The 8,367-nt window shown below is 43.4% G+C and overlaps 1 long non-coding RNA gene across 2 annotated transcripts; it reads right to left on the reverse strand.

Moving 5' to 3' along the window:
• Positions 1-1,356: 1,356 nt before the first annotated feature.
• Positions 1,357-4,852, reverse strand: LOC144144532 (uncharacterized). Of its 2 annotated transcripts, none has more exons than XR_013317270.1 (5): positions 4,249-4,852; positions 2,805-2,946; positions 2,481-2,617; positions 1,985-2,107; positions 1,357-1,495 (listed from the first exon to the last, which is right to left on the reverse strand). It is a non-coding gene; the product is annotated as an uncharacterized LOC144144532 (long non-coding RNA). The 2 variants fall into 2 exon arrangements; XR_013317269.1 differs by having other exon boundaries at positions 2,805-3,124.
• Between the last annotated feature and the right edge of the window lie 3,515 nt (positions 4,853-8,367).

Here is an 8,367-nt window from a genome sequence, read left to right on the forward strand (position 1 = left end):
TTGCCATACCATGTTTACGCATCCCGGTTCCAAAATATGCAGTTTGCTATTAAATTGTAGGGAAAAGCCAAAAATACAAGCCATACACGGTTGGATTATCACAAGACCTGCAAGAGTGTAGGAAAAGAACACCGGAGCCAATACTAACAATATAACATTTTCACAGAAAAACTTACCGGAAGCATGAGGCACTATTGCACAACGAAAACATACACCATATATCAATATCAAGCTAACTGTAGCCAAAACCGACTATATACGCGCCCTGAAAAAGCCTTTCACTGAAGCCGCGTTGCTTCCCCGACAATATGTAGCTATTTAAAATAACGTATCCAAAAAAAAGCTCATAGCACCCAGTGCGAATATTACAAAATTTTACAAACCAGATAGCTCGGAGCATGTTACACATTTTAAAATTTAACAAGCAGCCTAACTCTAAAGACGTTATTAATTCCCTCAAGAACAATTCAGACATCCCAAATAACCAAGCCAGGTAGCGTTGAAACATACAGGTAACCAATTTTACCAAGCGATCTTGGAAGCATTTTTCCAGCCGGAACATTTATCTGAGGTAAAATTCACAGTTTCGTGCTATACCAACCCTACTATTATGACGACAGTATGCTTGTGACCAAAGCACTGCCTCTAATAAGCACGAAATGCAACTTACTCCAAAGTAAACAACTTTTTCAAGCCAAATATGTATATTTCGCATTCTTCAAGGGCTTAGGTGTCAGCTAAGATACAGTACAAAAATTGCTTAATAAAGCCCCAAACCGTCTGTGTAAATAATTACTCTCACGTTTGCATCCATCAACAGCAGCACTGCCATGGAATGGAATGGAATGGATGACTTTATTACAGGAGGAGGCCAATAGGCCCTGGTGTGGGACACGGGGAAAAGGGGAGGGCAAGATTGTTCATATCAAGTCTGCACTGCACTGTGAGCGTTCACTTAGCACGATATGCACAGGTGAAGTTCGAGCTGTACTTGAATAATAAAAACGTTACAGTGCAGTGCCATTAACTACATTAACACAGTAACAGAGTAGCTGCAAAGGCAGCCTGCGCTTTGTGCCAATAATAAAAATTCCAAAGGAAAGCACGACTTCACTTTTGCAATTGACATACTGCTTGCATCGACCAATCATTTGAACCACGACATATCTTTCCGAATAGGCTTCAACGTCTTGCAATAATTTAAAAACCCCAAGTAGAGTGACCACATCAAGTTTTTCAATAGAGCTTTCAACTTAAATGACACCAGGCCACTGTTAAATGGCCAAGAACTCTCTGCAAAAGTCCCCAGAACTCTCCAAAGTCGCATAAGTTTCAGGAGATCAAGATGAAATATACGGCGAGGAGGATGACCACATCTTGATGTGACAAAGCAGGCGGAAAATCCATGACGTGTTTCTTGCAGACAATATTTACGCTGCCATTTTCTTCTCTCAAAATAACTGGACCTCGAGAATAACTGGACCACGTCATGTACCTTTAAGGAAGGAAGAAGAAAATTTTGTTAGACGATGGCTTTAAATGAGTGAGTTGCTTAGGATACCCCTTTTATAGCACAGTAATTGATTGAAATATCAGCAATTTCTTGGTTTCTTTTCTGGGAATGCTGCTAACAATGTACAAAAAATATTAGTACAGACTGTCAATGGCCGTTCTCTAATTCTGGAAAGCAACCGCACTGGGCGTGGCCGTGGTGCCGTATTATCACAGCAGCAACTCTCAATGGTGAAAACAAAATGTTTGCAAAACGTGAATGCAAAATAAGAGTTTTTTTGTCCACATCTTGCAGCATTCGAAACAGGCTGAATGTGAAGGTATTTCCCAATATTGGAGTTCACGATTTATTTTAACAGTAAGATTTTGCTACAACGAAAACTACCACAAATTCAGTCCCGCAAAAATAAAATGCCAGCTTCAATAAACACTACCATGAATTGAGTCCCACAAAAATAAAATGCCAACTTACCCAACTAAAATTAAGATGCAGGCGTTCCTGGCAGGGCCTCCTCGGAATGCATTTCCAGGAAAGTTTTGCCAACGTGTTCCCAAAAGCTCTTACTGTCGTTTTCACCTACAGGTCAAGTTGTCACTGAAATGGTGTTCCGAAGCCATTACGTATATTGCAACTACCTAAAAAGGGACCATCAAATTTAACAACGTATGGGTACGAGCTAGTTGGTACTCCATCTAAACACCGTAGAGCGCAGTAGCCAAGACAAAGGACGAAGGGGACACGGACGAGCGTCCGCATGACGAGGTGCCTGCATGACGAGGTGGCCTCGCAACATTTCGTGGTCACATGAGCGTGATAATCTTTCCTATTTATATGTTTTCGTGTTGTTAATAAAATTCAGTTGTAAGTTAGCGCTCGTCCGTGTCCCCTTCGTCCTTTGTCTTGGCTACTGCGGTCTACGGTGTTTAGATGGACCATCAAAGTTCCAGAACTTGGAGTGCGTACTTACTTGTAGAATGCAATGATTTCATCCCGTACAACAGCTTTCATGTGTTTCCTTTTTGTGAACACACGCCTTCAAGAACCAAGAAAATGGCAGTATGCATTCCTTGTTCCATTGTTTTAAGTCCCGGTCGGCCCTATTTCCTAGAAAATAAAAACAGTATAAAAATATCGAAGCATAAATTTACGCTTCCCTTAAAAGGGAGTACTACAAGATCTCGTACAATGCCTGATTAGTTCTGCTAAAATTTATTTTGCAGCACGAGCCCTGGTAACGTTTTCAGGCGAAACAATTTTAAATATAAAAATATTTGAACATTTTTAGGCTCACCTGTCATTGCTCCATGCGGAGTGGTGAACGTCTGTATAATACGCAACACTCAAGAGGCACTCTTTCGTGGCTTTATGACTTCCACAATGCATTCATAATCTGGCACACTTGTCACGACGACGCCTCGGCGTGCCGAAGATGTCTTCAGCCACAGTGAATGCCACAGCCATGATTTCAGAGGTATATGTAAGGAATGGAAATAATTCGTTTTAATTTCTGTTCTTCAGACAAAGGAAAACAATTGTCGCAAACTACCAGTGTAGAGACAAATGTCTTCACAGTCAGCCATCTGGACAGTCAGTCAGCCATCCGTCAGCCATCTGGACATGTTATACAGATCGAATACAGAATGTAGCAATCTGCTTTCGCAGTATATTTTCTAAGTTCAAGGAAGCACAGAAATGGGTTAATGTTGGGTGCACATAGTGATGCAAGAACTTATCACCTGAGCGTTGTCGGAAATTATTTCGACTCTCGGGTTACCACCGACATTGACGTCATAAAAATGCAAGAGTGGCCTATTTCTAACGCGGTTCGTGAAGTAGCAACCACTAATTATGGATATTGGATAATTATCCTGAAGTCTCAAGTTATCACTGACATTAACAGCATAGAAACGGCAGCACAGTTTCTATATACCCGCTGCGTGTTTCCACATTTCTTCACAAAATAAACGTTTGTTACTGCGGTACTGCTAAGACAACAACTGTCCCTTCCATTTCTCTACACTTCAGAAAATGTTATTCAAAATAGATCATCTCAATTGGTCAAAGGAATTGGAAGAAACATGGAACATAAACATGAAACATGGATCCATGTTTCATGTTTCATGTTTCATGGAACAGATAAACGTAAGATGACGCCTTGAAAGCACATCAACACAACTCGAAATAGCGTCTACCTTGCGCGCAACAGGCAAGGTCGAAGACTCCCGGTCTGGTAAGCACAGTAAATGCATTCTACTCAGCAGGCTAACACAACGCCGCAATTACCACGCAAGTTTTAAAAATAACAATAAATCTAAGGACGGACGCTCCGACAAACTTGCTTGGAAGTTGTACACGTGTGCACGCGCGATTATCGCGAGCGACTAACCCGAGAAGATTCGCTACCGCAGAGATACACAGCAACCGTCAATATACAACTAAGCAAAGCCACACAGTAAGGGAAAATCCAATCATGAAATGCGCAAACCAGCAACTTCCTTACAGCAATGGCTAACGTACGCAGTCAGAAATGTCCAGCCGACTCTGACCCACGAACACGGAAGTTTTGGTAAATTACGGCTGCAAACGTTTCTCCAACACAAAATGTTACACGCCGCGACCACAAGCATGGACGACACATGAATAACGGGCAGAGAAGCGGTATGTTTATCGGACGCAGTTAACAAGGATGTCACTGAACAAGAACCGTTACCAGCCCATAAATAAGCAGCACTGACCTTTTTTGCGCCTCCTGGCAAAACTCCACTTCGTCGAACAGGAAATACAGCCCGGGGATATGAAAAAATTCGCAGTTGCACGCCGCAATCAACCCAATCAAACTGCTAACGGCGCTAACGGTTCTCGCCAGCGTGACCGAGAATTTCTTTAGTAAATATCAGGCGCATCGCGCGAGCAATTGAGAAACCCGCTTGGGAATGCCACTGGTGGCGCTGCATGCGGAAGACCATAAAATTAGCGGAGGGAATCCTGGAAGATGGGAGCGCTGCTGTCGTTTAAAGTGTTGACGCAGTCCCGATTTTCATCCGTCGTCGTCCTACCCGTTGCAGCCCCACTGTACCGTGAATCAACGCAAAAACAGCTCTGCCGTGCTGCTGCTGACGCATGCGCATGGAATGCGCTACTGGAGTGGCGGTCTTTTCCTCATGGCTTCGGCAAACTTTCGTTCTCGCGGAGGCTTTGGCGATGCGCCCCCATAAGAGCTCATACAAACTCGGCACACGTGATGGCTTTTATTTGATTCGGAAAACGGGCATATGCGTCTAAGCGGACGTTTACGCCCGCTGAGGTCGAAACAAAGCTCAGATAATAGCCGCGTTAGCGCGTTAATAGTGGCTAAAGTTGTTTCTCGCGGAGGGCCGTGAGTGCGTGCGATATCCGAGCTTTACTTTGGATGACAATTTCTGCGTTACTGTTTACAATGAACGCAAAAGGGCGTGGCATCATTTACTGCTTTTCTTGACAACAAGCCTTTCCGTAGTCAATAAAATATACTGCGACGCTCTTAGATACCCACGTTATATAAAGCTACTTACAGCTAATTAACGAGTAATAATACATCGGCCCGTTACCCAGCCCTTTTCTCTCCTGAGCACCAATACTACAGGAAAACAGCAACTGGGGAAGCAGCTGGAGAAGGCGGATCATTCAATGAACTTCAATTACTATGACAAGACACAACAACAGTAAGTTAACTCTGCGCATTTTTGCCGTTACTGCACAGCATAATTAGGAATTACAATGTCATTTCAGCATCCTTGCATACAAAATAATGCAGGTATCACGTGGTATATTTAGTTGTCCAAGTTTAGTTCCTTTCACCCAAACCGCTCCCTGCAAAGAGGCTTTTAATTTTGCGTGTGGAAATTAAAAGGGACTCACCTGTTAGCATTCCTATCGGACTTACTACGTCATCACCAACGGTCTTAAAAACCATCGTGCACCAATACGAATAGTTTTACAAATACATACCGACATTCACAACGTCCTAGTTTGCTTATTTTAGATATATGTCGCTCCTCTACTGAAACAGAGAAATAAAACTCTCGCATGTTAGACCGCTAGCGCCTTCCAGTAAAGAGTGGATAAACCAAAATGCGTTTCTTGTTTTTTTTTTAATCTCTGCAAAGAAATGATATATAGCAGACTCCCCTTAAGACGAACCCGATGGGACCGTAAAAATGTATTCGTATTATCCGAAATTGGTCTTAAGCGGATGTGTATTGCATTGTGGACGTTACAAGAGAAAAATGTTGTGGTTCTTATTACGTGTTCGTTTTAACCAAGTTCGTCTCAACGAGGGTCTACTGTATTTCTAGAAGAAGCAAACCGGGTCGTTAGTGTCATTTCTGTGAATTTGTAAAACTTCTTGTATCGGTACATGGTGCTTTTGAATTAGTAAGTCTCATGAATTCGCGTCATGAATTAGTGAGTCCCATATGAATTGGATCAGGTGAGTCACCCTTAATAGCATCCACGAGACGAAAAATGCTAACGAACATCCAAGCATATATAACTGCATGCGTGACATGCTGCGTGCAGTGTGAAATGCGGCACAGTCGGTTAACACTATGTATATACCGCATCAGGGCATAAATAACGTGGACTAAGTACCTATTTTACAGCAGATTGTAGCCATTTATACGTTCCTGTAAAGCACTTAAAATTGTGCACGTACTACAACACAGCGAGCTGATGGCTGAGCATTGAGCAAAAAACAATGTTTCTGCGACGCTTTGTGAACCAAATGCAGAACATGCAATAGTCTCAACAACTATACATATTTCTTTATGAGGTATCCACAAAAGCCCAATGAATTCTTCATTACTACCGCGGCTCTGTCCCAAACGCAGGAGAAGCTGAGGACATCTGGTCCTTCGCAAATTCAAGTCATTGGTGATTTCAGACGTACTGCGCGTCTGCAATTAGCAAAAGACGATATTCACTAAAGCGGTTTGAGCACCGCAGACAACCTGAGAGGGGTTCGTGGAAGTTATATTTTCGCTAAGATACCCTTTTCTCGCACCTTTCATGCTTTGTACGGTGTTGTTATAGCAGTGGACATATTTTTTTCTGTCAAATAACGTCACTAAAATACGTCTTAGCCGTCATATATAAGTAAACTGCTCTAAGACAGTTCCATAGATATCGACGAAGTTTATTAAATTTTATGTGGTGCGTGCGTGTGTGCGTGTGTGACTGCATGCATGTGTGTGTGTGTAGGTGTGGGTGCGCGGGTGTGCGTTCGTGTCTGTATCTATGTCTGTGGGCGTTGCGTGCAAGTGCTTGTGCGTGCGCTTGTGCACCAAAGCGCGTCAAATATATATGTTGTTCATTGTTCCAGTTAATGCACGACTCAGTGCATACTTCACTGCAGCGCACAAGTTATGTGGAACTAGACACGAGCAAAAAATATACAAAAGCACTGTCCAAAATTTTTACTGGGACATAAGTGGAACAGTAACTGGAACGGCCGACAGCGCATCCCCTCATTTATTCGGTTCCACATAATAACCACAAACCTAAATAAAACAAACGCACAGTTCCAGATAAGATCCACTTATATCTCTCGTTCCAGTTATTCTTCGTTTAGATCCAGATAAAAATATGTGGATCACCCCGTTTAACTGGAACTTACATGGAACCAGATTAAGAGTGTACTCGCCGAACGCGGTCGTGATGGCAAATTTACGCAGAGTACGCTCTGTGCAAAGCCGACGTCCCGCTAGCGAAATGCTTTCTGTCGCTTACATTGTTGAGATAGCTGTGGATAACGCAGCCGGTCATGCGGATGACCAGGAGCCTCCAGAATCTCCTACAAGGGCAGAAACAACAAACATGCAGAGCCTTATTCGCGACCAACAATCGATGTGATACATTGAACAATTGAGAACGCCCTTTTGATATGCAGAGGCGAACGCAAAAAAGGCGAGCATCACGCCGTTATTTCTTCTGCGACGCGTAAATTGTTCCTTTCCTGCAATTTATTTTACCTTTATTACGAAACCCATTGGCGGTGGATCTTCTGTTAGCAGCCGTAGCTTTTATTTCAGTAACCTGGCCCCAAATGTTTGGCATTTCAATTAATTCGAAACTCCACTTATCTCAAAATTCTCAAATAATTTTAGGACTTTGAGTGAACGATATATTACTGTGTATTAAGAGCGTTTTCCGAATACGCACCAGGAAATCCGAATGTATCGTAAGGGGAAAGCGTCGATAAATTTATGTGGGTTGTAGTAGTAACAATTTTCACAAGCGGAGTCACAACGTTCTGCTTTTACTTTCTAAATCAACTGCGCAAAGGTGTGGGTTCGATTCCCGCCAGTGGGGGCATTTGTGATGGAGGATACAATACCTAAACCTAAACCTAAACCGAATACCTAAAAATGCCCTTGTGTTCGATATTTCCGCGCAGGTTATAGATAATCAGGGGGTCAAAATCAGGGGGTCGGGGTGGGAGCACTCCACCACGACGCGCCTCATCGCCTGTGTAGCGTCGGCACGTTCAACCTCATAATCAATCAATCAATCAATCAATCAATCAATCAGCTGCGCAATCGCCAAAAACCGCAGCGAGCAGCGCAAACTTGCCGCACGCAGGAAGGGAGCTGGTGCGGGGAGCGGCTGCTGTTCAGTGGTCGTGGGAAGCACCGCCGCCGCTATAACGGTTTTATTTTCTGTACGAAAGTCGACCCGGCAGAGCAATGCGAGAGGCCGCCGCTCGGGCCACTCGTAAATTCTAGTACACTCTACCCCGGCGCAGGCGAGCAACGGCAGACCGGTTTTCATACATGGGGCCTATGGAGAGTTTGGGAACTGTATATATCCAGTAACTC

This window comes from Haemaphysalis longicornis, unplaced genomic scaffold, assembly GCF_048455015.1.
Source record: "Haemaphysalis longicornis isolate Haplotype H1 unplaced genomic scaffold, Haemaphysalis longicornis Haplotype H1 scaffold_7, whole genome shotgun sequence".
NCBI lineage: Eukaryota > Metazoa > Arthropoda > Arachnida > Ixodida > Ixodidae > Haemaphysalis > Haemaphysalis longicornis.